The sequence below is a fragment of the Penaeus vannamei genome, chromosome 16 (assembly GCF_042767895.1).
Source record: "Penaeus vannamei isolate JL-2024 chromosome 16, ASM4276789v1, whole genome shotgun sequence".
Lineage (NCBI taxonomy): Eukaryota > Metazoa > Arthropoda > Malacostraca > Decapoda > Penaeidae > Penaeus > Penaeus vannamei.
Window position 1 is genome coordinate 18,200,805 of NC_091564.1, and position 8,364 is coordinate 18,209,168.

The 8,364-nt window shown below is 42.7% G+C and overlaps 1 protein-coding gene across 1 annotated transcript in view; it reads right to left on the bottom strand.

Annotated features, from left to right (window-relative positions):
* Positions 1–361, bottom strand: part of LOC138864502 (uncharacterized) — a 7,965-nt gene extending 7,604 nt beyond the window's left edge. The window contains exon 1 of the mRNA XM_070131660.1: positions 237–361. The gene's annotated coding sequence lies outside the window, so the exon portion shown is untranslated. The remainder of the gene's footprint in view (positions 1–236) is intronic.
* Between the last annotated feature and the right edge of the window lie 8,003 nt (positions 362–8,364).

Consider the following 8,364-nt stretch of genomic DNA (forward strand, 5'->3'; position numbering starts at 1 on the left):
AATTTCCAAAACATATGTGTGAATACTGTCTTTTAATCAGAGAACAAAGATCAAGGCACTTAAGTCCATTTCCTGGAAAAAAACTATCCGTATATAATGAAAGCACCCGAATATATTTTCATTCAGATCACAGTATTAATTTCTACGAAGTCTGCGTGGTTGCCTAAAAGCCCATTATGCAATTCAATTTGCTTATCAATGATCACTAAAAGGTAGGATTTAGATACAATACCTACCTTTTTTCTTGGCTGCTACTTTAATAGTCTGAGGCCCCCAGGCCAGCAAAGCTAAATATAATGACTAGCACTGTTGACTTCATGGCGTTGTTTGGGAGAGTGCCAGATATGAATCAAGCTCCTGTTTTATACATTTGCTTTTTGATGACGAGGAAACTAAGTTGGGTAAAAAGAAAAAAAAATGTATATATGGATGTGACCGGGACGATGGCACGTTTAACCTTGAAAATGGAGTGTGTTTATACTGATCCTGTTTTGGACATTATTTTTTCCCTTGCTATCTTTGTTTTGTCTCCTCCTTTAGACGTTTATCTGTGTTTATATTCGAAGGAAATTATGTTTTGGTTATTCTTTACAAAATCACGTATGTATGCGAATATGAGCAATGAACTTGGTAATTCTTTTTTATATTATATATTTCTAAAGTTTCATTTGAATTAGTCATCGTGTCTCTTTGACAAAGTGATTTTTTAACTGAGGAAATTATTAGAGATGTAGAAATCACAGAACTACCAATATACATTTGTGTATGAGCATTACGTGTGCTAGGATTTTAGAAAATGTATGAATGAGAATAGGCATCTTCACAATACAAGAGATATATCTAACCGGTTTTGAATATATCTTTGTCAGAAATGCAGAGCTAACTTAACGGAATGCGATAATTGTGCAGCAGAATAATATTTGTTTGTAATATTATCTCAACAAGAAGGTAATAAAACTTGTTGGGCGCATGCAAAAAAGTTTATTTGGTATTTAGTCGACACATCCACCTATGCATTGCCGTAATGCAAGTGTGGATATGTGCACACATATGCCTAAACGTCAAATAGAAAATTATATAAAATTAAATTCTATAATGCGCAATAGTCACATGTAAACTTTAACGTTTGCGTAGTACTCACTAACTTCATACAAAGTATAGGTTTGTGTAACATCCCAAAATGCCCCCCTCTCTCTGCTCCTGCACTAAGGAGCCCTTGCTCCCTTCCCCTTTAGTCCATTCAACGGCACGCGGGGGGTGGGCAGACTGTCATCCGTCGCTGACGCGAGGATCTAGTCACTTAAGGCGCCGAGAGCTCGCCAATCACGTAGTCAAGGAAGGAACCACGCCAAGTGGGTGACTTTCATGCCACCGAATGTCTCTCCGCCGAATTGGCCAACGATTATAGCTTCCGACCTATAACCAGCATCTTTGTTGGAACCAAAAGAGTATTTTTTGGCCCTCAATCACTTCCATTTAGTGTCCCCTCCCAAGCCAAGGTGAACCCCGCGGGTAGTGCCACAAGGGGGGCCGGTAGTTTGGCCGCTTTCAACTCGGGAGAAAGGTTCCATTATTAGGGTTTGACTTTCCTCGTGTTTGTCATAGGTAATCGTGGAAAGGGTAGGGGAAGTGATTGATCTTAGCTTCGTTCTTTGCCTCTATTGTCTTATCCTTCGCTATGGTGAAAACAAGGAAGAAACCTCCACGTCCTCCTGTACCTGCAGAGGCTGCAGAGAATCCAACCCCACCACCACCTGCGTTGGACACCGGTGCCTCTACTTCTTCGTCTCTTCCTGAGGAGCATACAGGGATCTCCAAGGATCCTCCAGGCCTTAACGACGAGCCCTCCACCTCAACCGCCTCATCTCACTAGTCTTCCACCAGGTACATTATCTCCACCAATGAAGACCTCCATTGAAGCCTTGTTGGCTCTGGAGAAGGACTTTCCCTCACTGAAAGTTTCCACCAACATCAGCAACAAAGGAGATTACATTCTCAAACCAGTAAATCCAGATTCTCTTCAGATCCTAGGCAATACCAAAGTACTCAGCACTGGAAAGACCATCAATCTTTCCCCATACTGCCGTCCACCCAAGAAAACCAAGATGGTCCTCAAGGGTTATCCGCTTGGATTCCCACTTAGTTGTCTTCGAGAACATCCTCTCATCGACTCTGCCTCACGCCTTATTGCTCGTCCATCTAAGGAAGAAACTCGTCAAGTTCTTGTCAATGTTTTGGGTGATCCTCCAACAGAGCTCCAATTGGGTATATTTGGAACCTTCCGACTTAGGGAGTACTACCAGGAACCTATCAGGTGTGGGAAGTGCCAACGCTTCGATCACCACGTTTCGAAATGCAGAAGTAAGGCGAGATGTGGAGTCTGTTCTGAACCCCATCTCACCGACTTATGCATTACCAAACTGAAAGAAGGTCACCCTACCACTGCCAAGTGTCCCAATTGTGGGGACTCCCATCATGCTTGGAACCCAATATGCCCAGAGAGGCTCCAACGTCTTGCCCTCCCTTCTAAAGTAGCTCTCTCATCAGACCAACGGCCTCCTAGGACTTTCACATGAAAGATTCATACATGGAACACCAGTTCCCCGGCTGACTCTCCCTCTACATCTCGACTTTATTCCTCTGCCATCAAATCCACAAGGCCAAGACTGCCCCCAACTAAACAGCATCCTTCTCCTACTCCTGTAATCCTCCCGTCCAGTAAATGCTCCATTTGTGGCACTGCTAACAACTCCCAGGACATGGAGTTCTTAACCACAATCCTGCAGATGGGCTTCGCCCTTGTTGGCAATCACACCAACCGAGAAAACATACAAACGGCTATACAGACCATTCTCACTGTCAAACCTGCAGAAATTGCAGGACCCTCAGACGCGGCACCGGAATCAGCTGCCGACCACCCAAACATCGCGCAAGCTACGCCACCTGAAGATGCTCCTGGTACTTCTTTAGAAACCAGCGAGCCATCCAACCATACAAACCTCACCTTGTCTGCGGTGTCCTCCCATGACACTGAATCCACACTTTCAGAAGGACTCTCACAAAGGAAACGTTTCAGATTATCCTCTGGAAGCGAAAAACTCAAGAAGAGTAGTTGCTCGTCTCTTGAAGCAGGACCTCAACTGAACCAGCATTCCACCGACAACCAAACCGCAATTGACGAGGACGAGGATTTTGACCTTAACTTTCCAACCCTCCACCCGATCGCTGTTCAATCTTCTAAAGACGGAACTCCACCGGCAATCCACATACCTGACGGACCTCCCCCGAACGATTATGCAAACTCTAACTTCAGCACTGACTCCGACGATGGCCAATAACCCAAATGCAGAAGAAAAGATCAAACTCCTTCAGTGGAATATCCTTGGTTTTCGAGCCAAGTTACCTCTACTCACACTTGCACTCGCCGAACAACGTTACGATGTCGTTCTGCTGCAAGAAACTCTTCTTCAAACCAGCATCACCATCCCGAACTATAAAGGATTCCATCAATTCTACAGCCAAGGTCGTAGCAGGGGACTAACCATTCTAGTCTGGAGAAACATTCATGCCGAGCCTCTCCAGATAACTACTTCCTGTGGGCAAGAAGTAGAAAGTTTAGCTGTCACTATATCCCTGCACAACACCAAATTACAGATTTACAATATATATCGCCCACCCAGACTAGGTGCAACCCTCAAATTAGATAACCTTTTTGCTGCTGTTAGTAGCTCCCCGTCCATAGTGGGTGGAGATTTCAGGGGACCGTCTGCTTTTTTTTCGATTTTTCGATTTATCTTGCCGATTTTGATGAAACTCACACCCTTTTATTTGGGCCCCTTCCCATTGCCTGTGGTCGATTTTTTTCGAAATCGCCCGAACAGTTTTTGAATTATTGTCAGAAAACCGAAAAATGCGAAATTCGCCATTTTGAAAATGCAGCACCTGGGTCAAAGGATTCAGACTTCAGAAACGGCAATACGTTCAATTTTATTTGATTTTTGCACAGAACTACCTTATATCTACAACTTGATCAAGAGCGTTTTTTCGATTTCGACTTCAATTTTTTTTTTTTTTTGTGAATTTTTGAAGTTGGGGACTTCAAGAAAAAAAAAATAGTAAAAATTTTCTTACATTGACCACTTTTACAAGAAGTACAGGCAAAAACTGCGAAAACGCTCTCGATCAAGTTGTAGATATTTTATTTTTCTACAAAATGAGCCATAATATGTTAATTTAGGACATATGGTGTGCCCGGAATCCTTTGACCCACCCCTAATGGTGGAGTTCCGAGATATCGGCATTTTGCGTTTCTTCATCTTTCCAAGGCTATCTTGATATCAACAAAACAAGGCATAAGATTAGTCTTCCTACACCATAATCCTCTATCATCTACCTGCATTCCGAAGTCTTGCGGACATTGCCAGCACGTAACGGTTTCTCAAAATCTTACGTATAGTGCGGAGTGGTGGCAGTGATCTGGGGGTCTATAGGCCTACATTGACCATTTTTAAAAATTTCTCAAAAATCCAAAGAACATCATACAGCCATTCTGATTTCATGTTTGAATAGAACTATCTTTCTACTATTATATGCAGAAGCCATTTTTGAGAAGTTGACCTTACTTTTTTCTTGGTGAATATTTTCCGAAGGTGACTATTTTAACACCCTAATAGGAGAATTTGGAAACATATGTCACTTTTACAAGAACCACGTGAAAATATTGCAAATCCTCATGGCAGTATGTAATAGAACTATTATTCAGCTACAAAATGAGCCATAATACTTTAAAATCGGACCGATTATACGTGTGCTATGCGTAAAAATATGAAGGACCTAAAAAATGCGATCTTATTCCTTTTTATTATGTTTACATTTTACATGACAAATCATGTACAGAATACTTGTATTTGATATAATTATCTATCATATACCTATTATTGATGCTCTAATGAGGTTTTACAACGTATAATATTTGTCGAAAGAATAACTTTTCTCCAGTCGGACGGGTACCAAACACATACTTTTCCCCACGCGGCGGGGCCGTCCTGGACCATGAAAATCGTCTTTTTAAATCTGCGGAATAACTCTACGGGGTCACGTAGCCAAATTTCACTCTCAGACCCCGTGGAAAGTCGAAAAACAATTACATGGCGATGTGAAACTATGTATATAAGGTATATGAGCACATATAGATAATTTTCGTGTACCCCATGACCTTTTGTTTATTTATATTGTTACTTCCGTTTGTTTCTTTGTTTGTTTATTGATTGTTTATTTGTTGTTTTTTTGATTATTAGTTTGTGTTTTCTAATATTTCTAAAAGTTATGAACACATTTTAACGAGATTTTAACCAAAGGTGAGTTTGAACCTAACTTAGAGCTTATTGCAGTTTGGTGGTGATGCGGACCATGGTTTGGATCCAGGAATTTTTTTTTTCTAACTCCCTAACGAAAAGTTATGAATAGATTTGAATAAAATTTTAACCTGAGGTTTGTCTTAGCCTAATTAATATTCCATAAAATTTTGGTGGTGATCCTAAATATTTGGCAAAACTACCCCCCATGGGTGGGGGGGGGGAGGTTTGCATTTTCGAAATTTTTTGCTCATAGATCAAAGTAACTATGTATGATGAAAACATAAAGATAAGAAAATACACCATATGAAAAACATCATGTTTAGTTATTTCTATGGAAAATTTCTTCATTGTCGTTTTTTGGACGCTTGCCGGATTTTTGAAATTATTCCGAAAAAAAGAAGGTTGGTCTCATCTTATGTGAAATTTGATAAGCTTTCAGAAAATAACCTCATATTTTTATTATCTCTAATCATTGCGTCACAATTGCCGATTTTCTAAGGTACCATCAAAAAAATAATATTTCGGTCGACATCGAAAATCGCTGCTACCACCTAAAAAATAACGGTCGAGCCTTGACATTTTCAGGGGAGAACCGGGGGCCTAGAAACTACTTGAAAATGCATTAAAGTCCATTTCGGCAAGAGGGGCGAAAATCGCCGAAAAAAACAGCAGAAGGTCCCCTTCAATGCTCACTGTCCGACTTGGAACAACCCGTTGTCCTCCTCTGCCTCATGATTATGCAGGGCCAGATGTTATCTTTACCAGATGCTCCAGACCTTCCCAGCTACCTCTCTTCTCAACAAACACGTGTCCACACACCTCAGAGGGGGAGTACTAGACCTCTCCTTCGTCTCCACGTCAATACTACCTTTAACAACCTAGTCTCTACATCCATCCTTAGCCTTTCATCACTTTGCATCCACCATTATGGTTGACCTACCTCGTCTACAGAGGCGCGCTCCCGAACCACGCTGGAACTTCAGGAGAACTGATTGGCACGAATTTTCTTACTTGATGGAAGAATGGGCGGAAACTCATGTGCCAGCTCAAGACTTAGAAGACCAAGAAAAAGAGATTGTTGCCGCCCTCCACCATGCAGCCAATCAAGCCATCCCCAAAGTAGGCACCAGTGTCTTCACTCACAAAAATGCATGGTTTTACAACGATAGAGTCCGTCTCATCGTATTGAAGAAAAAACTCAAACAGCATTTTTCTCCCTCCATTCTTGAAACCTACCGAGCAGCTCACAGGTTGATCTGCAAAGAAATTCAAGAAATCTGCACCAACTCTTGGTTAGAATGGTACGAATCCCTTAATGCTCACACTTCCCTCCATGACCTATGGACGAAACTTAACAGGGTCTCTGATGAACATAAAAAACAGCCTAGTCACCCTCAGCTATTGCAGATTGCAAATGATATCATCCAATCTTTTCAAGCAAGAAGTAGCAATACACAGTTACCGCGATCCACCCTCAACAGAACCCAGAACCTCTCACATCGCCGTGAACTCAGTATCCACACTGCTATTGCTCTCCCCTCAGACCTCAATGTCCCATTTACTCTGTATGAGATCAAGAAAGCCATCAAAACCAGCAAGGATACAGCCCCAGGCATAGATAAGATCTCGTACTCTATGCTCAATCACCTTGGCGATCACGCACTCATGCAGATAACCAACCTATTTACAGCCTCACTCACCTCAGGCCGACTACCGTCCCCATGGTAAGAAGCCAATATTCATCCTATTCCAAAGAACACCACACCTCCCTCCTACCGTCCCGTATCATTGTTATCATGCCTTAGCAAAACAATGGAATGAGCTATCTTAGCAAGACTCCAACACAAAGTACCCCATGCTGACAAGCATATTTTCGCTTACTGCAAGGGACTTGGAACCAAAGACAACCTCGCCGCCATCCACAGCACCCTTGATGGAAAAGATGGTCTTGCAGTCTTCCTAGACCTAGAGAAGGCTTTCGAACTTGCGAGACGGGAAGTCATTGTACAAATCCTTACCTCAAGAGGTATCTCGGGCAAGATACTCTCCTGGACTAATGACTACCTTCTCCATCGCAAGGGAAGAGTCAGATTCCAGGAGCACTACTCAGTTTTCAAGGTTTTAGAAAATGGTACCCCCCAAGGAGGGATTTTAAGTCCCTTCTTGTTCAATCTCCTCATAGCAGAACTCCTTGCCATTCAATCCCTCCGGCCACACACCTTTTCGCCTATGTTGACGACCTCCAACTGATCGCCACTGGCGCCTCTCGATTCCCACATGCTCAGCATGCTCTTGATCTCATAACCAGTAAATGTCACACCCTAGGACTTAAGTTAAACTCAAACAAGACGAGGGCTCTACAAATCAGACACTTCATTCCCAACCACCATCTGTACATAAAAACCAATAAGATAGAGTGGGTCACCTCCCACAAATGCCTCGGAATCATTCTCAACACTCAAAATGATTCCTCCTCCCAATTGAAAAACCTGTTGGACAAAACCAAGGCAAGAATCAATGTCTTACGATGTCTCACCACAACAAGACTAGGAGCTGGCTTCCATGTCTTAAGATCGTTCTATGTACACGCTATCCGGTCGCTCATAGACTACAGCTCCTTTTCCCTACTGTCTCTCACCCCAGCCCAGGTTAATAAACTTGAAACCATCCAAAACAGGTGCATGCATGTCATCCTCGGGGCCCCTAGGTGGACGCACCTCGTGAACCTGCGTCTGGAGGCCAAGTTAGTTCCCCTACATATAAGAATCCAGCAGATTGTTGCAGGTCATGTCTGCAAGATAGTCTCCAATCATAGACAGTCACCTCTGGGAGATTCTCTAAGACGGATCCTAGACACCCCTTAAGCCCCTCATCGCCGCGTTCTTCCCTGGCATCATGAAATCCACCAAAGTGTCACCTCCTTCAACCTCCTTCCTGCTCTATTGTCCCGCGGCATTGATGCGAGAACTAAGAAGAATTGTACTCCAAATGACCTTCAGAATCTACG